Genomic DNA, 25,385 nt, shown 5'->3' on the forward strand with positions numbered 1-25,385 from the left:
TAGTGGACTCAAAACTTGATCCTGTTATTTATTGCATCAGTGAAGAAGCACATATGTAACCATGTCAAAAATTTGTTTTAAAACTCTTTATGAGATATATTTAGATGTAATTGATTCCCTTTAAAATCCTATTTTTATTTTATAAACAAAAATTATACTGAGGAGGCATGGTAAGCAGAATAATGGCCCCCCAAAATGTCCCTACCCTAGTTTTTTATACTTGTGAAGTTGTTACCTTACAAAACAAAAGGGACTTTGCAATATATGGTTATGGTTAAAGACCCTGAAATGGGAAGATTGTCCCAGATTATCCCCATGAGTCCAGTCTAATCATACAAGTCCTTAAAAGTGGAAGGGGAAGGAAGAATATTGGGTTAGACAGGTGAGAACTGAGGACTGGACCTTCTGTTGCTATCACTGAAAGTGGAGAAAGGCAACCATGAGTGAAAGAAAGTCGTGGGAAAGATCCTCAGCTTCAGGCAGCAAAGAAAGGGAACTGTGGTCCTAAAATTGCAAGGAACTGAAACCTGCCAACTATCCAAATAGGGAGGAAACAGATTATCTCCTAGAATCGGCACAAATTAATTTTTAGTCTAGTTAGACCCATACAGGGCTTCTGACCTACAAAACTGTAATAAAACATCTGATGTTTTAAGTCATTAAGTTTGTGATAATTTGTTACAGCAGCATTAGGAAACTAATGCAGAAGGAATCTCCATGCTTCATCAACATTCTGGTGGTGTTCATGATACATAAAGGTTAAAAATTACGCTGTAGTTTAACCTCAATGTTACAGTTCCAAAGTCTTTTGAAAGGTGAAAATCATGGAATAAAATAACTGATGGTGCTAAGACACTCCAAATTTTGGTACTGAAAATGATTACACCTATGCTAATAAGGCAAATTGCCTGCACTTTCTTCCTTACCCCTTCCAGTTTGGTTCCTTTATTTTCTAACCCCAGGTCTGTGCCTAATTATTATTACAATTCAATTCCCCCCAGATATTGTGCTGTATATATAAACCTAAGCATCCAGCTTAAGAATAGCTTTTAAGAAATTGATTGCCACAAGCAATCAGTTGAATATAAACTTATATTTGAAGAATGCATATGGATGGGAAGATTGTGCCAGCAAAATCTAATGAGGAAAATGATGTATTAGAAATACAGAAGAGTAATGGCTTGTTCTGAGTTTGCTTCTCAGGTTGGAATAAATTGCATTTTGTTATAATCTCAATATCCCTTGGTAAGAGTAACTATAAAAATGTATATTGGTGCTAAAGCAGCATCACCATGTACTCTTTATGAGAATGCATTTTTTTTTAGAGAAATAATCAGAGGACCATGAAACTCTTTAGATAGCCATTAAAATTAGGGAGTGGTAGAAATCTAAATTATAAGGCTATAGGAATATTGCAGTATTCCTACCGGATAACAGAAAAGCAGATAGGCAGTTATATGAGAGGAGACAATTCTTGAAACACGGATCATTGACGTTTTTTGATGTGCTTTTTAATTGGCACCTTTCTTTCTTATGGTTTACCAAACTTTACTGTATCTTTTATTCATAGCTTCTCATTCCTAGGGTTGTTCAACTCAGCGCCTATTAGGAAACAATATTGCCCTTTTAAGTATTTGCTCCTAGAACTGGCAAGGTTTTAGGTGAGAAAAGATGACATGCCATTAAAACTGACAGTTTGTCATCTTTCAATCAGTCCCTTTTTTTTTTTTTTACTTTATTTTACTTTACAACGCTGTATTGGTTTTGCCATACTTCATATCTAAAGGTACAATTCTGTTCATTGTACATGATCCAGGTGGAGACCTACTTCTTTTAGATGTCTTACTGCTTTGTCCCTCTGTGGTTCTCTCTTTCTCTGAAAATCTCCGTGTTTATCATGCATGAACGTTACTGTGTCGCAAGTGTTCATTGATTCATTCAGCCAACCAGGCATTCAATACTATTTGAGTATCTGATGTGTGCTTGTCTCAGAGCTCTGCAGATGGGAGGGTGAATGGGAGCCTGACCACATCCTCAATCTAAAAGGGAGCCTTATGTGAAAATAGATAATTACAGTATGCTGTGATAGCAGGTAATAGAACCTGGAAGAGCCTATCACGTATTGACAATTATATGTTTTTGGAGATATATCTTCTCTTTAGCTAAAGTATGTTTTGCTTTATCTCCTAGTATTTCTTATACTTATCTGCACAAAATCCCTGTTAATTGTCTTCTTGGTAAAAAGTTGTTTCTCTTTGCTCTTATTTTTCTGTATTGTTCTGGCTCCTTACTGTGCACAGTGAGAAGACATTTCTTATTAGTCATCCCAGTACTGTTATTTTGAATAAGAAGAGGATGGTGGTTAAAAAAAAAATACAGGCTCTGGAGTCAGATTGTCTGGATTTAAACCAGGCAGTCTTTTATCTTTTTAACACTAGGGAAGCTATGTAAGAGGTTTCCCAGGTGTCTCAGTGGTAAAGAATCTGCCTGCCAGTGCAGGAGATGGGGATTCAGTCCCTGGGTTGGGAAGATCACCCGGAGGAGGAAATGGAAACCCACTCCAGGATTTTGGCCTGGAGTGGCTCCAGACCATGGGTTACAAAGAGTCAGACATGAGTGGATGACTGAGCACGCAGGCAAGCTATGTAAATCCTCAGTGCCCACATTTCCTCATCTGTGTATGGGCAGTGCTTAGACACATTGTAGGTGCTGTTGATGTAGAACAGTTTGAGATGGCTGACTGTTGGGGAGACCATACTCAATATCTGCCTTTAAATTATACTGTGCTGATATTCCACATTTACTCTGTGGGAGTTTCATATAGCTTTGCTTTTTCCTCTCAACGTTGTGGCACCACATTGCGTGAAGTTCAACTATGACACTGGTGTTCTAAAATAATAGCATGCCATTTAGTATTTATGCTGACGGAATCTGTTGTTAAGGATCACACACAGGGATGTTAAGGTAAGGCAGAATTCGGAACAGTGCCTGCCCTGTGCTGGTCAGGAGCCCTGTTACAGGTATCACTGTCTTGCATTCCCACAGGCTGAACTCTCAGAACCACGGGACAGCCAGGCTTCAGTGTGGCCAACTTGAAGGAAAGTCAGACAGCCAGAATTCTCAGTGTGATGGGAATCATGTGAGGAGTCATGCAACCTAGATATGGGATATATGATCTGTAGTTAAGGATGTGAGGGTGCTTCCTTTCAACTGTCTTAATCCCTCAGAAAGATTTGAAAACAAACTGAGCGCTGGTTTGTTATTTTTCCCTTATGGTTCTCTGTATGTCTTTTTAACAAGCACAATGTCTTTACAAATCCATTCTCTTGTAATGTTTATTTCTTCTCTATTTGGGAAATATCTGGAGTCGCACAGTGGTATTTGTGGCAACCCATCACATCTCCCCTCCTTGCAGAATTAAAGAGAGAGAAAAGCACCTGTGTACATCGGAAGATTTGTCAGATTCTGACACCATTCAGCATCTGCAAATGTTACCGGATGGTGTGCAGACAGACGTCAAGGGGCATTTGTCAAGCCAGGGGAAATGCTATTCAACCGAGACCCTCATTTCCAGCTCTCTGCTGTGGAGTTGCCTTGAGAATCACTGTGAGTGAGCACGGTTTGGATAGGGCGGTGGTCTGGCCATTGGAAAAAGAGTCTGAGAATAAACAGCAGCTAGGTAGTACAAGTGGAGAAGGCAATGGCAACCCATTCCAGTACTCTTGCCTGGAAAATCCCATGGTTGGAGGAGCCTTTGGTGGGCTGCAGTCCATGGGGTCGCTAAGAGTTGGACATGACTGAGCGACTTTACTTTCACTTTTCACTTTCATGCATTGGAGAAGGAAATGGCAACCCACTCCAGTATTCTTGCCTGGAGAATATCTGGGACGGGGGAGCCTGGTGGGCTGCCATCTATGGGGTCGCACAGAGTTGGACACGACTGAAGTGACTTAGCAGCAGCAGCAGCAGGTAGTACAAGTGCCAGCTGTCTGTTTAAGTAATGCTCTGTAAACGTCTACAGGTAGCTGGGCTAAACTCAAGGATCTCATTTTATTCACGGTTGCTAACCACCGCTCTGTACCACCAAACTGTGGAGAGAAGACTTTGGGGTTTTGCTTTTAAAAGTCTGTGTCTCATCTCTTTCCCAACCACTGCCAAAGTTTTTTGCATATTATCTCTGGCTCTTTTCACATTTGTTATATTATTAGATTTCTTTTATTATTTACAAGTCATAAATGAATCTGGAGTCTTTTAAATATTTATATACATTATATAAATGCATATAAATACATTAGTTCTGTTTCCTAGACAAAGCATTTATTTTTCAATCTGAGTAACTCTAGCTACCTAGTTCTTGCAGCACTCTAAATTCTAATCTCAATTTCATATTTTCTAATTGAAGTCTTCTCTATAAAGAAAACAAAAGAGAGAGAACATTTTTTAAGGTGTTCCCAGGTGGAGCTTGGATAGTAGGGACGTGCAGGTGTTCACACATATTTGCCTAAATTAGAAAAACTTGTTATACACTCTTGTTTTTGAAGGAAAATGAAGAATGACTATTTTTATGTTTCAGGAAGACAGGACTGGAGTGACTAATCTTGTTTGCTAATGGAAGATCTGCATTATCACACACACTGCGGAACTTACCCGCCAGATTTCAGTGACAAGTGGACCTTTTCTCCATGGTCCTTGAATCTCTGCCCTCTTTCTTGGCTCTGGAGGATTATGCCGTGGTTTTCCTCCTACTTCTCATTGCTTTTCTGTCTTTCTGGATGGCTTGTCCACTTCTGTTCACGTTCTTATTTTATGTTATCCTCAGTTATCACTCTCAGGTTGTTCTTTTTCCAATATGTCATCAATATTGAGTGAAGTGAGTGAGTGAAGTCACTCAGTCGTGTCCGACTCTTTACGACCCCATGGACTGTAGCCCACCAGGCTCCTCCCCCATGGGATTCTCCAAGCAAGAGTACTGGAGTGGGCTGCCATTTCCTTCTCCAGGGGATCTTCCCAACTCAGGGATCGAACCTGTGTCTCCTGCATTCCAGGCAGACGCTTTAACCTCTGAGCCACCAGGGAAGCCTATACTGTGGTTTCAAAGCTCAATTTTAGATCTCTTGCCCTAATATCTCTCTTGAGCTCTGAGTCTATATTTTCACATACTTGATGGAATTTCCACCTCACACCCACCCAGTCTAGCACTGGGCTCATATCTACACTCTGTGCTTTGACATTTTGTACCAAAGCTGTTATCCCAGGTTCTCAGGGTCCAGAGATCTTTGCTAAGCTTTCAATGGTTTATCTTGACTTGTGCTCAATTACATACAAATTATTTAAATTATAAGAAAATATTATTTTAATTCTTCCTATGTAAGTTTGAGTTCAGAGGTTTTTGGTTGTTAAATTTTTAACAATTCAGTGTCTAAAAATTTTTGTTTGTTATGAGCTTTTATGAAAAACTGCAAAGAACTTTAAAATACACATGTTCTAAATTTCTGAAAAGGTCTTAGAAGTCATTTAGAGAAATTATTTGTTATATTACACAAAGAGAATGATGCAGATAGAAGTTATGTGTGTTTCCAGGTCATTTGTGAGGCTATGCCTCTGCTAACTATAATGAGAAAAGTGTGACTGCTGACTAATGACATTTTCTACATTTTTCTAGGTATGTTCACATCCGTTTCTTTTTTCATAACTTTTCAGATCTTCAGACCTATGACCGTAACACCTGGGAATTTCATGCTTTATATTTGTAAAAGTTCATGTTCAAAAGTTTGAACTTATTTTTTACTGACTCAAGTATATTGATTCATCCAGGGACCTTGAGTATGTGTCTTTGGGTCTTTTCACACTTCGTTTCCTCTGGATAGAGTTACGGTCTCAGACCCTGTCATGTGGCCAGTCTCAAAAAATTAGCCAAGTCCAATTTTTGCAATAATTAACCCAAGAATAATCATAAGGTAATAAACTTTAGCAGCAACATAAATTATCTTAGTTCAACAATTCACATGATCTTGTTAAGGAAATGTTATTCCATTTTTAGAACAATTTTATTATATGATGAAAAAGGAACTAAGAACATTTATAACTTCTAGAAGTAAGGGACATATACTTAGATATGGGCATAGTCTTGGTGAGGTGAAGTTTCTATCAGTAAACTAATAAAATGTGATTCATCTCTCCAGACAAACATCTTTAAATAGAGAAATCAGGGAACTCAGATTATTTCTACTACTGTTAGTAGGAATTCCTTAGAAGAAATGGAGTAGCCATCAGAATCAACAAAAGAGTCTGAAATGCAGTACTTGGATGCAATCTCAAAAACAACAGAATGATCAGTTCGTTTCCAAGGCAAACCATTTAATACCACAGTAATCAAAGTCTATGCCCCGACCAGCAATGCTGAAGAAACTGAAGTTGAACAATTCTATGAAGACCTACAAGACCTTCTAGAACTAACACCCAAAAAAGATGTCCTTTTCATTATAGGGGACTGGAATGCAAAAGTAGGAAGTCAAGAAACACCTGGAGTAACAGGCAAATTTGGCCTTGGAGTACAGAATGAAGCAGGCCAAAGGCTATTAGCGTTCTGCCAAGTGAACGTACTGGTCAGAGCAAACACCGTCTTTCAACAACACAAGAGAAGACTCTACACATGGACATCACCAGATGGTCAGCACCGAAATCAGATTGATTATATTCTCTGCAGCCAAAGATGGAGAAGCTCTATACAGTCAGCAAAACCAAGACTGGGAGCTGACTGTGGCTCAGATCATGAACTCCTTATTGCCAAATTCAGACTGAAATTGAAGAAAGTGGAGAAAACCACTAGACCATTCAGGTATGACCTAAATCAAATCCCTTATGACTGTACAGTGGAAATGAGAAATAGATTTAAGGGACTAGATCTGATAGAGGGCCTGATGAACTATGGATGGAGGTTCATGACATTGTACAGGAGGCAGGGATCAACCATCCCCAAGAAAAATAAACGCAAAAAAGCAAATTGACTGTCTGAGGAGGGCTTAAAAATAGCCGTGAAAAGAAGGGAAGTGAAAAGCAAAGGAGAAAAGGAAATATATACCCATTTGAGTGCAGAGTTCCAAAGAAAAGCAAGGAGAGATAAGAAAGCCTTCTTCAGTGATCAATGCAAAGAAATAGAGGAAAACAACAGAATGGGAAAGACTAGAGATCTCTCCAAGAAAATTAGAGATACCAAGGGAACATTTCATGCACAGATGGGCTCAATAAAGGACATAAATGGTAGGGACTTAACAGAAGCAGACGATAATAAGAAGAGGTGGCAAGAATACACAGAAGAACTATGCAAAAAAGATCTTCATGACTCAGATAATCACGAGGTGTGATCACTCACCTAGAGCCAGACATCCTGGAATGTGAAGTCAAGTGGGCCTTAGAAAGCATTACTACAAACAAAGCTAGTGGAGGTGATGGAATTCCAGTTGAGCTATTTCAAATCCTGAAAGATGATGCTGTGGAAGTGCTGCACTCAATATGCCAGCAAATTTGGAAAACTCAGCAGGGCCACAGGACTGGAAAAGGTCAGTTTTCATTCCAATCCCAAAGAAAGGCAATGCCAAAGAATGCTCAAACTACCGCACAATTGCACTCATCTCACACGCTAGTAAAGTAATGCTCAAAATTCTCCAAGCCAGGCTTCAGCAATACATGAACCATGAACTTCCAGATGTTCAAGCTGGTTTTCAAAAAGGCAGAGGAACCAGAGATCAAATTGCCAACATCCGCTGGATCATGGAAAAAGCAAGAGAATTCCAGAAATACATCTATTTCTGCTTTATTGACTATGTCAAAGCCTTTGGCTGTGTGGATCACAATAAACTGTAGAAAATTCTGTAAGAGATGGGAACACCAGACCACCAGACCTGTCCTTGAGAAACCTGTAGGAACGGCAGGAAGCAACAGTTAGAACTGGACATGAACCAACAGACTGGTTCCAAATTGGAAAAGGAGTACGTCAAGGCTGTATATTGTCACCCTGCTTATTTGACTTATATGCAGAGTACATCATGAGAAACGCTGGACTGGAGGAAACACAAGCTGGAATCAAGATTTCCAGGAGAAATATCAATAACCTCAGATATGCAGATGACACCACCCTTATGGCAAAAAGTGAAGAGGAACTCAAAAGCCTCTTGATGAAAGTGAAAGAAGAGAGTGAAAGAGTTGGCTTAAAGCTCAACATTCAGAAAACGAAGATCATGGCATCTGGTCCCATCACTTCATGGGGAATAGATGGGGAAACAGTGGAAACAGTGTCAGATTTAATTTTGGGGGGCTCTAAAATCACTTCAGATGGTGATTGCAGCCATGAAATTAAAAGCTGTTTACTCTTTGGAAGGAAAGTTATGACCAACCTACACAGTGTATTAAAAAGCAGAGACACTACTTTGTCAACAAAGGTCCATCTAGTCAAGGCTATGGTTTTTCCTGTGGTCATGTATGGATGTGAGAGTTAGACTATAAAGAAGGCTGAGCACTGAAGAATTGATACTTTTGAGCTGTGGTGTTGGAGAAGACTTTTGAGAGTCCCTTGGACTGCAAGGAGATCCAACCAGTCCACCCTAAAGGAGATCAGTCCTTGTTGTTCATTGGAAGGACTGAAGTTGAAGTTGAGACTCCAATACTTTGGCCACCTGATGCGAAAAGCTCACTCATTTGAAAAGACCCTGATGATGGGAAAGACTGAGGGCAGGAGGCGAAGGGGACGACAGAGGATGAGATGGCTGGATGGCATCACCGACTCGATGAACATGGATTTGATGGACTCCGGGAGTTGGTGATGGACAGGGAGGCCTGGTGTGCTGCGGTTCATGGAGTCGCAAAGAGTCGGACACGACTGAGAGACTGAATTGAACTGATACAGTAATAAGTACCTAATGGGTTTTGTATCTGTAATTCCTCACAGTCATCTGAAATGAATCTGTGGTGATGATTTACAGCTAATATAATTATGATTTTTCCACTATAAGCAAGGCATAGTTCCTTTAGGACATCTGAAATGCCCTTTCGTACTCCTTTCAGGAAGGTAAAGTAGTTGCTTTATCAAATCCATGTTCACAGGAAATGCATTCTTTTAGTAGATCAAATAACACTTTCTATGGATCAACTTGTCTCTGTCTTCACTTCTTCTAGGAAGAAGGAATTGTAAAGACCACAATGGAGACTTTCACTTGGTTAGCCACTATTGACAAAAGATAAATGAAAGAGAATAAACATATAATCATGACTGTTCTACAAATATGAGATGAATACACATCAAACATCTATTTAACTCATTAATTACTAAAGGGACTAGAAAGGATAGTAAAACTAATCAAAACAAAGGAGACTCTAAAGAGCTACCAAATATATAAGTTCATCCGAAAAGCTGATTGAAATTTGCTTAACAGTAGCAAAACTGGCTTCTTAAATAGTGGGAGATGGAAGTCAGTTGAACTTCTACTGGACAGAATTAATCTGTGTGCCTATAACCAAGAATTACTTGGATTACCATCAGTGTTCTGCAAGTTACTAAACATATTTATGAAACTGCCACAAACTGTTATGTGCCAGAATGCAGGATAAGCACTTTGTATTTATTATCTTATTTAACCCTGATAACCGTTCTATGGAGTAGGTGAGAAGTTAAGGATTATGGCTGCAAGAATACAACTAGGGGGTAGGTGGCAGGGTAAGGATAGACACTGAGGTCTACTTGAAGTCAAAGGCCATACCCTTTGGCACTAAACTGTGTGGCCTCTGTGTCTAGAACTGATGTGATGAAAACAGGGCTGAGTCTGTGATAAGTGTCTGTGGGTGTGTGTGTGGTATGAGAACAGCAGGATGAGGTTTTCCCTATATCATTGCACAATCAAGAAAAAAAAAAAGTACATTATCTGTTTTTGCCCAGCTTAGATTTTTGACCATCCATGCTTCTGTACAATAAAAAAATTGCAGTGACTCTGACAATCGAATCAATACTTCTATTAACTGCAACATGCAATTTGAAGGTTCAGGAGGTGATTGGATTATGCTTTGTAAAATTATTATCCCCTGTCAGCGGAGTCTGTGCTGTTGTGAAGGGACAGAGGAGCTTTGGAAGTGTGTCTTGCCTGCAAAGAGGTCATTGTGCCTTTCACTCAATGGCATTTTGGCCCTTCAACTTGCCCGCAGACTGAAGAGTTCAGAAATAGGTGCTCTCCACTCATAATCAATCCTTCAAATATTTGTATTTTCAGGACAGCTAGGCATTTTTATTTTCCTCACCTTTCAAAACTTCCAATACCTTTAATATGTGACTTTTTTCCTCAGAAGTTTTTTCTCCTAAAATGTCTGCATCTCTAGCTTTGCTTCCAGTTTTGAACTCAGTGTGCTCTTCTGCAGTCATTTCTCTCCCTCTAATTAACCTGAATCTCTTACACACAAATTCCTTATTCTTAGCTTCATTGTATCATCTGCATAAATTATGAAAGTTATTTCAGCTTTATCTCAGACCTCCTTTAACACTTACTCCTAAGAGTTCTTTGTTTCTTACCATTATCCCTGATTAGTCTCACATCTCTCTTTTTCCAGCAGTGACCTGGCAAGAACATAATTTTTTTTAATGTTGCTTTCATTTAATTCTTTTCACTAAGGGGCCAATATACTCTGATCACAGTGCCACTCTGAATTCTTTTGATTGTCTCTTTCTAACATCCTACTAATATGAACTGGAAGTTAAAAAAAATCAAATGCGTGGAAAACGAAAATAAATACTATAAAGTTTAGATGTTTGTTTAACTCTTAAAAATGTACTTCATCCAGTTTTGTTAGTCTAAGTTCTAAAAGGTACATTTCTGGTAAGAAATAATTACACAATTGCATAATACAACAAAATAATCATTTTCAAGAATTTAATTTTTATTGTGATTACTCCAATAGAATAGTTTATGGATTTCTTTTTGATTTTAACTTTTCTTTTTGGAAAACATCAAACATTTGCAAAAGTGGTATAGTATCATTAGCCATCTCTCTGTTTTAGCCATTTTGAACTCATGACCAATCTTGTTCTATCTATACTCTTAACCATTTCACCTTTCTCCCTGGAGTGTTTTGAACAAATTCTAGACATCCTGTCATGTTATATGAATCCTGGAAAATATAATACACAATCATAACTATAACTAAATATTTTCTTAAAATCTTGAAATAATAGTCAGTGCTCCAATTTCTTTATCTCATTTCTTTTATAGTTTGTTCAATCAAATTGAAATGTTTCATAAATTATATGTAGTTTCTCTTTCACCACTTTATTTCCCCCAATTTATTTGAAGAAACCAAATCATTTGTCCTGTAGATTTCCCATAGTCTAGATTTTGTTGGTTGCATTCACATCGTGTATCTAAACACCTCTTTGGCATTTGTATTTTCTCTACATTACTAACTAGATTTACAGTTTTGACCAATTTCAGTTTTAATTTTTGTGGGAGACTGCTCCTAAGTGGTATTGGGTCCTGCCTTGGGATATAACACAATGACTGGTTGTCTCTCTTTTTATGATGTTAGTGGCTATTGGTTGTCTCGGTCTGGATCTATCAATTCATAGTGGTTGCAACAGAATGATTTTTTGTTGTTGTTTGTTTCTTCTTCATTTATTAGCTGATGTTTTTGTAAAGAAAAACTTCCCCTTGTCTGTGGCTTGAAAACCCAAAGGGGAAAGTTTCCTGCGATAATGCTCAATTTTTCCTTTTAGTTGCCACTTTCTAAATAAAGAAATTTTTCTCTAGAATAGTCTGAAAGTAGTGTATGAGACTTTTTCTTTCTTTTAAAAAGTCAGTATGAATTCATGCATTTATATATGTTTAATGTGCATCAATTCATTATAATTAATATTCTTATGGATATTATTAAATTTTCCTATCTTCTACCATGGGAACCTACACCTAAGTCCATGTGATTTGCCCCAAAAGTCTTTCCTATTTCACATATAACAATACATTCTGTGTTCTTCTTATACATTTCCTTCCCCTGGTCTGCAGTCAGTCATGTCTCCAAAAGTCCTAGCTACTTTTAGAGGCAATAGTATTTAAAGACTGCTTGTATTGGGTTTTCATTCATAAAAGCATATTTTCTGTGATATTTATTTCATACCTTTTCATCCTGACTTACCTGTTTTAGCTAAATCAACACCTACACACTCAGAAGGTATACCTAGACATAGAGGCAAATTTCTGTAACCATTAATGTAAGATTTCATCTGAACATCCTTTGTTAGATTTCATCAACATTTAAATTTTTCTTTGATCTCTGTCTCTTATTCTAGATCTTCATACTTGCCTCAGAAACTTCTTGAATTCCAGATTCATTTAAACTCTTTCTATTGTATTTAGATTTTGTTTCCTCCTTGGTTCTCAGTAGCCTTGTTGCCTTAACCTGAACCTCACAGAATCCCAATCCAATGAGCTGGAATAAATCCATATAAATTTTGTGAGGAGTTAGTTGGAAAATTGGAGAAGGCAATGGCAACCCACTCCAGTACTCTTGCCTGGAGAATTCTATGGACAGAGGAGCCTGGTAGGCTGCAGTCCAGGGGGTTGCTAGAAGTCAGACATGACTGAATGACTTCACTTTTCACTTTTCACTTTCATGCATTGGAGAAGGAAATGGCAACCCACTCCATTGTTCTTGCCTGGAGAATCCTAGGGATGGGGGAGCCTGGTGGGCTGCGATTTCTGGGGTCACACAGAGTTGGACACGACTGAAGCAACTTAGCAGCAGCAGCAGCAGCAGTTGGGAAATATCAGAAGAAAATGTTTTGGGGAGGGTATTCCTTCTGTTCATTAACATTACAAGGCTTTCTTCTCTACTTTTTTCAGGTTATGCAAAGTAAAGCCTTCTTTTTTGGGGACTATTATTGGATTTTAATATAGCTGGGTTAAGCAAATAGACTTTCACTCACAAAGACAATTGTAGAATGGCCAGTAAAATAAAAGGCAGATAGTAGATTCAACGCTCTTACCCCAGTTCAAAATAGGCACTTCAAATATTATTCCTGCAAATCCAGAACCAATAATACTGTTAAGAGTAAGAAGAAGGAACAAAAATTAGTCCTGACTGTGTATGAATGAATGAATGACATATATACACTTATATATTATATATGTGAAGTTTAAGGGTTAGTTGTACCTTTTACCAATAATGGGATCAGAGAGGCTGAGACAGGTTCAGTGCCTTATATCTAGTAAATGGCAGAATAGGGAAACAAACTCAGCTCTGCCTTTTCACTCTGCCATGCTACTTCACAAGATTGGGAATTGGCTTCTAACTCTAAGCTTTTAATTAAATTTGATGTTGCCTCTGATCATACAATGCTAAGTTGCTTCAGTCGTGTCTGACTCTGTGCGACCCCATAGACGGCAGCCCACCAGGCTCCCCCCGTCCCTGGGATTCCCCAGGCAAGAACACTGGAGTGGGTTGCCATTTTCTTCTCCAGTGCATGAAAGTGAAAAGTGAAAGTGAAGTCACTGAGTCGCTTCCAACTCTCAGGGACCCCACGGACTGCAGCCTACCAGGCTTCTCCGTCCATGGGATTTTCCAGGCAAGAGTACTGGAGTCGGGTGCCACAGTAACTGCCTATATTTTTTCCTGGATAGATTTTCTTAATTTCTAGTTCTTTCCCTTACTTCCTTTTTCTCAGTCACACTGCTTAGGTTTCACCTCTCCCTGCCAGTTGATCTCTGTCCTGACCTGATCTACTGAATCCTCCACCAACTCCATGATCCCTGTCCATCTGGCAGGAGCTGTACGCCATGGCTTATTGAGAGCCTGCATCAGCCCCAGGAACTCAAAATTAAACTCCATCTTGTTAACTCTTTTGGCATGATCTAACAGCTATGGGGTCGCGAAGAGTCAGGTATGACTGAGCGACTTCACTTTCACTTTTCACTTGCATGCATTGGAGAAGGAAATGGCAACCCACTCCAGTGTTCTTGCCTGGAGAATCCCAGGGACGGTGTTGCCTGGTGGGCTGCCGTCTATGGGGTCGCACAGAGTCGGACACGACTGAAGCAACTCAGCAGCAGCAGCAGCAGCAGCAGCAGCAACAGCTTTGGTCAAATTGCCAAAAGTTTCTCCTTGACTTTATCAAGAGCCATGTCCTCTTGGAGTGGAGATTTTATTTGTAAAGGTAGAATGGAGCACATTGAGCAGAGCTGCTAATATGGGGGAAATATCTTACATTCTCTGCTTGGAGATTTTTAGTTGGCTTCCACTGCAGTGAGAAGGTAGGGAATTGGCAGATGGAATGAAGAAAATAGAAAACTCAGAATAGACTTCAATGGGGAAACCATGTTTTATCATCCTTGTCTACTGATCTATATAAATTTATACCTTTATTATTTATTTATATATTTATGGAGGGAATGAAGTCATTTGCAATAAGAACATAAATAAAATAAGGTTAGTGCAGAAATAATCAAGGCAAGTCCAGAGAAAACATAAAAGTACAAAGTCAAGAGAAAAAAGAACATGCATATAAAGTAGTAAGGATTTATAAGGTTGTTGTAAATTATCTTTAAATTTAGCTCTCAGTTTCTTACAAGTAAATTTGGAAAGATATAGTCAGTAACACAATTCTTGTTACAAAAAAAAAAAAAAAGAGGATGTCTACCACTTACTTAGGGGAAGTCATGCTTCTCCCAGCAATGAATTAGAAAATTTATTTCTCACTTAGTTCTTTATATGGGAATGCTGAGTGATTTGGTGGGTAGAGTTCAAAACATTATTTTAATAAAAAGATAACTCTTCCCTTTAGAATGAAGATATACACTGACCTCATGAGACTGCAAAGTAAGCAGATGAAGATGATTTAGTGAATGGTTGAACCGATAAAAAAGCTCAAATCTACACTCACTTCAAGTCTTGTTTGATGTAATATAAACATTAAGATTGTTCAAAGACGGTCATACATTTTACCTCCTGCAAACAAATATCACTTTTTTTCAATAAAAGGTTCAAGGATGTGGATAATTTAAAATTTCTCTATTGTCCAAAAAGTTCTTGAAATGCTTGTATCTGGCATTATTGGTTAAGGGTACATGTACGTTAGAAACCTGATGAGCAAGCTAGCATTGTCTAGGTAAATCTCAGTAATGTAGTTAGATGCACAGCAAATTGTTGTTATATTTTTGGGAGGGTGAGAATGGTCTGGACATGAACATAATAAGCTGTTATCAATGATTAACATTAGTGACAGAGAAGGAGGGAGGAAAGTTTCTAATTTCATTTTATAGTTTTTCCACTGCTTGAGTATTCTCCATTGTTTTATAGATGGTAGGATATTGTTCATTTCTATTTTCCCCTTTGTTTTTATGTAGTTGAAAGTTTAGTAAATGCTCAAATGAATGAATAAATATACTGAGTAAAATACTGAAGATTTTGACAGTTATCTGGATGACCCTGCTTCCCACTCTCAATAATGGAGATGCTACATAGGCATCTATCTGGTGGGGATGAAACAAAACTAGGTCATAGCATTTATAAAGCTGTCTCACCCTGGAAAAAGTGACATAAATGTGCAATAGAAACAATGTAAACTTGAAGGACATTGTCTCTAAAGAAAGTTCATTTCAGTTTACCACAGTGATTGCATGTTCACTAGGCCCTGGGGGATGTAAGAGAGAGAATCATATTCCGTGTTAAGATTCCCTGTTGGGCTTTCATGACTCCTACAGAAGAGGACCTCTGTTCATGTCTCTGAGCACACTACTTACAGGCTCTCAAAGCCCTGAGACCTCAAAGGGCTTCCTGCAACCCATGAATCAGTGGCCTCGCACCCTAATCCAAGCTGAAGGCAAACTGCTCCGTGATGCTCTGTCCTGTCACACTGTTCCGTCCCCACTCCCCACCCTCACCCCGCCTCACTGCTCCCTTTGCCCTGCACTGTCTACAGACTCTCTGGAACCTCTGAACATTGCTGTTTACCTCTTATCTTAATGAAGCGTTTCCCCAACAATATGGCTCCTCCTTTTGACCCCGTCAGGGAGAGACTGCTCATACTTCTTTGATCAAATTCCCCTTCAGAGAACTAAGGCTCCTTCTAACTCTGAATTTATAGGAAGTAATTTTTCTTCTTTCTTAGAAAAATACAAATGTATAATGATTTTGTTACTTACTGTTTTTAATAAGCTCTACAGATATCTGTGTATACCTTTCTGTGAAAGATATATTTTGCATTAGTGCAGATAAGGAAACATGTTTTCAAAGTTGCTGCAAGAATTCAGTTCAGTTCAGTTCATTCATTCAGTTGTGTCTGACTCTCTGTGACCCTATGGACTGTAGCCCTCCAGGCTCCTCTGTCCATGGGATTCTCCAGGCAATAATGCTGAAATGGGTTGTGGTGCTCTCCTCTGGGGGATCTTCCCCATCCAGGGATCGAACCCACATCTCCTGTGGCTCCCACCTTGTAGGTGGATTCTTTACCACTGAGACACTGGGGAAGCCCCAAAAATGTACATATGTATATATGTGTGTATATATATATATATATATATATATATATATATACACATATATATATTTCTAATATAAAAATATACAGAACCTTGTATAAGTTCTGAAGTTGAATGTCTTATAAGGAGACAGGCTGTTATGTAGTTTCATGAGTCAGAAATCGTTTTTGAGTCCAAACGAGACTTTCTAGTTTGGGAGGCAGATTTGCTTGTCTTCACACTGTTGAATGGGCTTCCCTGGTGGCTCAGCTGGTAAAGAATCCACCTGCAATGCAGGAGACACCAGTTGGATTCCTGGCTCAGGGAAGTCCCTGGAGAAGGGATGAACTCCAGTATTCTTGGGCTTCCCTGGTGGCTCAGACAATATAGAATCCACCTGCAATATAGGAGAGCTGGGTTTGGTCCCTGGGTTGGGAATATCCCCTGGAGGGGCATGGCAACCCACTCCAGTATTCTTGCCTGGGGAATCACCATGGACAGAGGAACCTGGTGGGCTACAGTCCACGGGGTTGCAAAGAGTCAGACACAACTGAGCGACTAAACACAGCACACACATTGCTGTGCACACCACTACTCCTCACTCAGGTGAAAAACTGCTGCCCTGAGAGTCTCAGGGGTTTGGTCATACTCTCTGGTCCCTGCATCATTGTCATCCATGAATATCCAGATGCGTTTTAAGTGCTAGGCTCAAAGTCATTATCTCCTTTCCTTGTCCTGTCACCATTCTGTCCTAGAACATCACTGACACCTACCTCTACCTTATTTTTGTCAGTATTGGGCCCACATTCTATCCACATGTTCCTTTATAGCTCCTTTGGATATGTTGGGCTCTTCTCATTCTAGAGACTTTTCCTGGCATCTGTGACATCTCCTAGTATTCTCCCCATCCTCTGAATGGTTGGTCTTGATCCTTTTGAAGTTCCTAGTTCTCCACATGTCCCTTAAATGCTGTTCCTCTGTCAGTCAGTTCAGTTCAATTGCTCAGTTGTGGCTGACTCTTTGTGACCCCATGGACTGCAGCACGCCAGAGTTCCCTGTTCATCACCATCTCCTGGATCTTACTCAAATTCATGTCCATCGAGTCGGTGATGCCATCCAACTATCTCATTCTCTGTCGTCCCCTTCTCCTCCAGCCTTCAGTCTTTCCCAGCATCTGGGTCTTTTCCAAGGAGTCAGTTATTCACATCAGGTGGCCAAAGTATTTGGGTTTCAGCTTCAGCATCAGTCCTTTCAATGAATATTCAGGACTGATTTCCTTTCGGATGGACTGGTTGGATCTCTTTTCAGTTCAAGAGACTCTCAAGAGTCTTCTTCAACACCACAGTTCAAAGCATCAATTCTTCAGTGCTCAGTTTTCTTTATAGTCCACCTCTCACTTCCATACATGACCGCTGGGAAAACCATAGCTTTGACTAGATGGAATTTTGTTAGCAAAGTAATGTCTCTGCTTTTTTGTATGCTGTCTAGATTGGTCATAGCTTTTCTTCCAAGAAGCAAGTATCTTTTAATTTCATGGCTGTAGTCACCATCTGCAGTGATTTTGGAACCCAAGAAAATAAAGTCTGTCACTGTTTCCATTGTTTCCCCATCTATTTGCCATGAAGTGATGGGACTGGATGCCATAATCTTAGTTTTCTGAATGTTGAATTTTAAGCCAACTTTTTCACTCTCCTCTTTCACTTTCATCAAGAGGCTCTTCTATTCTTCTTTGCTTTCTGCCATAAGGGTGTTGTCATCTGCATATCTGAGGTTATTGATATTTCTCCTGGCAATCTTGATTTCAGCTTGTGCTTCATCCAGCCCTGCATTTTGCATGATGTACTCTGCATATAAGTTGAATAGGCAGGGTTACAATATATAACCTTGATATACTCCTTTCCTGATTTGGAACCAGTCTGTTGTTCCATGTCCAGTTCTAACTGTTGCCTCCTGACATGCATACAGATTTCTCAGGAGGCAGGTCAGGTGGTCTGGTATTCCCATCTCTTGAAGAATTTTCCAGTTTGCTATACTCCACACAGTCAAAGCCTTAGCATAGTCAATAAAGCAGAAATAGATGTTTTTCTGGAATTCTCTTGTTTTATCAATGATCCAGTGGATGTTGGGAATTTGATCTCTGGTTCCTCTGTCTTTTCTAAATCCAGCTTGTACATCTGGAAGTTCACAGTTCACATACTGTTGAAGCCTGGCTTGAAGAATTTTTGGCAATGCCTTGCTAGCGTGTGAGATGAGTACAATTGCTCAGCCATCTCATTCTACCTGTGTTCCTTGAACCACTTCATCCCTCACATGTCTTCAATAAGGCTCTGAATACTGATGAAGACAAGTCTATAGCCTCAGAACATAGTCCTGAACTCTAGGACTGTATCCCTTGATTTGGAGGTTTAGGAGAGGCCTTCAATTCAATATGTCTTCATTGCTTTCCACAACATCACTGCCCCACTGCCCATTCTATTGATCTGGGAGAGTTTAAGCTTTTGCTCTTTATATTTTTCCTATCTCAGTATTGATATTTGGTTTCTGAAGTCATGACCTTGGAAATTATCTTCACTTTTCCCTGCCTTTTCATGTCTCACATAAAATTAATCAGGTCCTGTTGATTCTTCCTTCTAAATACCTCTACAGTCTTTTTCAAATATGCTTTATTTTTATGTCTGTCTTGCTATTACCCATTTGTAGCTGACTACTATTTCTAAATAAGAGTACTGCAATAGATTTTGGTGCCTCCATGCTCCATCTAAACCTCTCCACCACCAAAGCCATTATAATATAATTATGCCACTATCTTTAAACAGTGTTCATTTTTTCTCAGCCTAGATTCTTAGCTACCTAATTCGTTTTCAACTACTGTCATGACCTGGGCATTGTCTACCTGCCTTATTTCCTGCCATGCCTTTCCTTGGCAGCCTCTGAGGCTCAGTCCATATTGTCCTTTCTGCTTGGAAATTTCTTCCATTATTCTCTCCTCCATGTCACTACTAGGTGTGCCTTCAAATGATTGACTTCCACTTACTTTTCACTTGCTTTTTAGACATCATTTCCTCTGGGAAGTCTTTCTTGATAACTTCCTGTCCCCTTAATCAGTCACCTGTCTCTGATTAAATCCTAATCACATCATTTACCCTTCAGTAATTGCCTGTTCATTCGTCTTTTATACCCACTTTACAATAAGTGCTTCAGGTTCTTTTCTTATCTCATTCACTATTGCTTTCTTATGGCTTGGAAAAGTATTTGGAATGTGGTAGGAGAAGGCAATGGCAACCCACTCCAGTACTCTTGCCTGGAAAATCCCACGGACAGAGGAGCCTTGTAGGTTGCAGTCCATGGGGTCGCGAAGAGTCGGACATGACTGAGCGACTTCACTTTCACTTTTCACTTTCATACATTGGAGAAGGAAATGGCAACCCATTCCAGTGTTCTTGCCTGGAGAACCCCAGGGATGGAGGAGCCTGGTGGGCTGCCGTCTATGGGGTCACACAGAGTCAGACACGACTGAAGCGACTTAGCAGCAGCAGCAGCAGGCACTCAGTAAAAAAGAACAGAATGAATACATTAAAAAATAAATTAATCAGTGCTATTACTGGAATCTAGCAAGGTATGGAGTCCAGTAATTATGAATTAGAATCTCTTCTCCATTCTTATTAGCTCTGTATCTGAGATATTTATTAATTCTCTTAAGTACAAATTAAATATACATTAATGTTTAGTCACTAAGTTGTGTCTGACTCTGTGACCCCATGGACTGCAGCATGCCAGGCTTCCTTGTCCTTCACTATCTCCCTGAGTTTGCTTAAACCATGTCCATTGGACCAGTGATGCCATCCAACCATCTCATTCTCTGTTGTCCCCTTCTCCTCTTGCCCTCAATCTTTCCAAGTATCAGGGTCTTTTCCAGTGAGCCAGCTCTTTACATCAGATGGCCAAAGCATCAGTCCTTTCTTCTCTAGCACCACTACTCAGAAGCATATATTAATTACACTAAATTATGATATATATATATATATATATATATATATATGAGATTTCTTTTTGTCATCGACCAGCATCATGGAATGACTCTGCTAATGAGAGAGATAGATTATAAATGAATAAACAAACCCAATGATAGCATCTGAGGAAAATGCTGTGAACAGAATGGGCTGGAATAGAACTATGTGGGCCTCAGAGAAGGCCTTTGTGAGGGGGTGGTATTTAAGCTGAGATTGGACAGAGAAGAAGGAGGCAGGCATGTAAGAACCAGGGAAAGAGCATTCCAGGAGGAAGGCATAGCAGATGAGAGGCCCTCAGAACTTGATGCTTCCCTTCCCTTGTATGTGAGTTAGGACGGTAATGGCAGCTCTCACCCAGGATGGCTTTAGGGTTTGCATCACATCAACCATATAAAGCATCTGTTCCACACTCTGGTTAATAGTAAGCACTAAACAAATGTTTCTTAGTAGTAGTATTTAGAATAAACTAGATCAAGTTGGCCTTTTCTTGAAGGGAGACTTTATTCAGACTCTACACACTGACCCAAATTTGGTTATTCTCTGTCAGATCAATTCACATAAATTCCAGCTCTGTCTTATACAGTACATTTCACTTCTATTTTTATTACTGTTTTGTCTCGCTATTCTAAAAGCTTCTTCCCAAGTATATGTGTGTGTGCACATACACATGCACCTTTATATATTTTTCTTCTGTTTGACACTTGGAAATTCAGTATACATGGCTTTTCTTGGTGATGACCTTATAAATCATTTGAATCACAGTTGGTATTTCTGAACATTTGAAATGCTTACGGCAAGGAAGCCTTCACATTTCTGAAAGAAAGGCTGCCACAAATACTGAACTTTATTGGAAAAGGAGCCAGATTCTAATGGAAAATATAAATGTTATCTAAGAATAGTCTTGCATTTATATATTAAGAATATTTTTGTACCTAATAGCTACATGTGACTGCATTTCTTTTCTTCATGTAGGTGTCCACTTCCAGGAAAATACGACTGAAATGTTAGAAATGTAAAATTAATTTACACCTTGTATAGTTCATTTGGCTCCTGCAGATTCAGTAATGACTTTATTTGTATGTAACTGTGTCTGTTGCCTATTTTTGACAAGTTTGGACAAAATATCTGCTCTACACAATTTGTGGGTTTGTGATGCTGCTGAGAATAACTACAAGGATAAGAGGTAATAAAAGGATAATGAAAGACTTTCAAATGTTATTGTGAGGGATTATGCATTTATTTGTACTGAGGATGTGTCAATCCTGTCTTTTATTAAAAATGAGAGTATATTTTTAGGTTAATGGCTTCTTTGATAGAAACAAAGTTAAAGAAAATGGCTTATTTTAATTACAGCTCTTAAAAACATAAAGATTGCAGATTTAAGGATGTTTTTGATTGCTCTGAAACTTGATTGCAAAGGACCATGTTCTTCAACAATAAAAGACTAATCTAAACATGCCATCTGAAAAAATCGACTTGAAAGCTTACCTTTACTTTGTTATCTATTATTCAGTTGTCCTTTTGTTTCCATCTCACTTCTTTCAAAGGCAAAACTATAGTTTAACTATCCCATACAGGAGGAACCTATTTTTTAAACTTGAGTTTTTCCTAATAAAATACTTGTTTGTTATGTGTATGGAATAAAATGAAAGAACACTTTTAGTAGATAATTGGTGAGGCAGATTGCAAAACAAATTTCATCAAGTTTATGGCATGGTGACTCTATATTGAGACTTATTTCTCTGATATGAGAATGACCTCTTTTAATATGTGCATATGTAAGTGTGTGCATACATATAAGCACGTGCCTATGTATGTGCATAAATATAAATATATGTGTTAATGTGGCATATCTATGTGTATTTAAATCTTGAGAAAACTTAGTGATTATTTATATAATTTCTAAATTATTTTTTAAGGGGCATTGCTATTAGATTTTCAGAGTTATAAGTTGGAAATATCTAAGCAACATGTGTTTCATGAAGTATCAGAATTTAATGTGAAATCTGTTGTGAATTACTACGATTAATTGTCTTTGGAAATGCAATGTGTTGGTAAATCTGTTGATAGGCCCTGAGAATATTAGTAGGACGTAGGAGAACAACTAGTGTTTATTTATAAACTCAATATTCAGTTTCCTTCTCAACAACAACTGAATTTTAATAATATCTGAAAATTAGGGGGCTTCTCTGGTGGCTCAGACTGTGAAGAATCTGCCTACAAAGCAGGAGACCTGGGTTCAACTCCTGGGTCTGGAAGATTCCCTAGAGAAGGAATGGCTACCCACTCCAGTATTCTTGCCTAGAGAATGCCATGGACAGAGAAGCCTGGTGGGCTATGATCCATGGGGTCACAAAGAGTTGGACACAATTGAGTGACTAGTACACACACACACACAGTGGTAAATACTGTGCTAAATTTCAGAGAAGCAAGCTGCAGTTGCCCTGGATTTCCATGGCCTATTACAGAGCCAATCCCCTTTTCTCTTAGTATCAGCATGCTCTCTGCACAGCCACCCCCTCTCACTTTTTGGTTCTGGTGAGACAATGGTCATGAAGCCAGTGTCCTCAGAGTCCACAGTGACAGGTATTTGACTCAGGGTGATCTTTTCATAGCACTTGGCTTAGTAGTAATTTGTCGATGACAGTGATTTGTCGACTTATAGGAGAATTAATCTGTGGATGCTTGGGAAGCAAGATTTACTGTCCTTTGGGATTGCTCATTTGAGATCTCACAATCCAGGGTGAATCAGTAAACCATAGGAGTTTCTTCTTTAGTACTAGGTTTCTATCTCTTGCAGTCAAAATTCTGGGTGAATAAAACTGTGTAGGCAGAGGTATAGGAAGTAAAGGTCTAGCTTTTAAGTAATTCCATCTGATTAGATAGACTTATAAAGCAATGAACGTGAAAGTGTTAGTTGCTCAGTCATGTCCGACTCTTTGTGACCCCGTGGATTGTGCCCTCCAAGCTTCTGTCCATAGAATTCTCCAGGCAAGAATATGGGAGTGGGTAGTCATTTCCTTCTCCAGGGGATCATCCTGACCCAGGGATCTAACCCAGGTCTCCTACATTATAGGCAGATTCTTTTCTAAAGCACTGTTTGTGGCTTGTTTGCATGTAAGGGAACCAGAGAGAAGAAAGAAACGGCTTACAATGGCTTGTGAAGCCTTCCTGAGAGTAATATTTGAGCTGGATGTTAAATTATGCATGAATAGTAAGCAAGGCAGATGAGAGAGAGGAGCACTTTCTAATACTAAACAAATAGCATGTAAAAGCCTTTACATGCTTTAAAGAAATCAGAAAATACATAATGTGTTCAGGGATTGCAATAAATTCTATATTTCTGATGTTCATAAACTATGAGGAGAAATGGATGATGTCTGGTGGTGGGTCGGGTAGGTTTTAATAGAATTTGACTGGTATGTACTTATGAAAAAAATCTGCCTACTCTCAGATATAATAATAATACTGGAATTTTTAAAATCCAGGGGGGGCTTCCCTCATAGTTGAGTCAGTAAAGAATCTGCCTGCAATGCAGAAGACCTGGGTTTGATTCCTGGGTCAGGATGATCCTCTGGAGAAGGAAATGGCATCCTACTCCAGTATTCTTGCCGGGAGAATGAGGAGAGGAGCCTGACAGACTACAGTCCATGGGATTGCAAGAGTCAGACATGACTTAGTGACTAAACCACATATTTAAAATCCAGATATAGTGAAGATTTTTAAGATAGTTAATACTAGAATGGATGTTTGGGAATGCATGTAAGAATTAAAGATTTTAAAATTAAAAAAAAAATAAATTAAAAAAAAAATAAAAATTTTCAAAAAAAAAAAAATCTTTGCATCACCTGATGTGAAGAGCTGACTCATCAGCAAAGACCCTGATGCTAGGAAAGGTTGAAGGCAGGAGAAGAGGATTACAGAGGATGAGATGGTTGGATGGCATCACCGACTCAATGGACGTGAGTTTGAGCAAGCTCCAGGAGTTGGTGAAGGACAGGGAGCTTGGCATGCTGCAGTCCATGGGGTTGAAAAGAGTCGGACAACTGAGCAACTGAACAACAGCAAAAATCTCTCGCTTCTTACCTTTCCCTGAGTATGTCAGCTAGGTTATCAGACTTTTTACTCGCTGACCCGAGTAATGGGTGAGGCAGGGCATTGCTAAAAGCAGAAAAGACAGATTACAAAGATAATTGGAACAGAGACTATGTCTTAGTTCAGGCTGTTGGAACAAAATACCAGAGATAGGTGGCTTATAAACAATGGGAATCTATTTCTCACAGTCCTGGAGGCTGAAGTTCAAGATCAAAGCACCAGCAGATTTGGTGTCTGGTGAGAGCCTGCTTCTTGGTTCATGGATGACTATCTTCTACTTCTGTCTTCATATGGTTCATGGATGACTATCTTCTACTTCTGTCTTCATATGCTGGGAGAACTCTGGTCTCTTCAGCTCCTTACAAGATTATCAGTTCAGTCGCTCAGTCATGTCCGACTCTTTGCAACCCCATGAATTGCAGCACGCTAAGCCTCCCTGTCCATCACCAACTCCTGGAGTCCACTCAGATTCACGTCCATCGAGTAAGTGATGCCATCCAGCCATCTCATCCTCTGTCATCCCCTTCTCCTCTTGTCCCCAATCCCTCCCAGCATCAGAGTTTTTTCCAATGAGTCAACTCTTCTCATGAGGTGGCCAAAGTACTGGAGTTTCAGCTTTAGCATCATTCCTTTCAAAGAAATCCCAGGGCTGATCTCTTTCAGAATGGACTGGTTGGATCTCCTTGCAGTCCAAGGGACTCTCAAGAGTCTTCTCCAACACCACAGTTCAAAAGTATCAATTCTTCGGCGCTCAGCCTTCTTCACAGTCCAACTCTCACATCCGTATATGACTACT

General features: G+C 39.3%; 1 non-coding gene across 1 annotated transcript; it reads right to left on the reverse strand.

Annotated features, from left to right (window-relative positions):
- Positions 1-5,004: 5,004 nt before the first annotated feature.
- TRNAS-GGA (transfer RNA serine (anticodon GGA)) lies at positions 5,005-5,076 on the reverse strand. The gene has a single exon. It is a non-coding gene; the product is annotated as a tRNA-Ser (tRNA).
- Between the last annotated feature and the right edge of the window lie 20,309 nt (positions 5,077-25,385).

Source organism: Ovis canadensis, chromosome 1 (assembly GCF_042477335.2).
Source record: "Ovis canadensis isolate MfBH-ARS-UI-01 breed Bighorn chromosome 1, ARS-UI_OviCan_v2, whole genome shotgun sequence".
Classification (NCBI taxonomy): domain Eukaryota; kingdom Metazoa; phylum Chordata; class Mammalia; order Artiodactyla; family Bovidae; genus Ovis; species Ovis canadensis.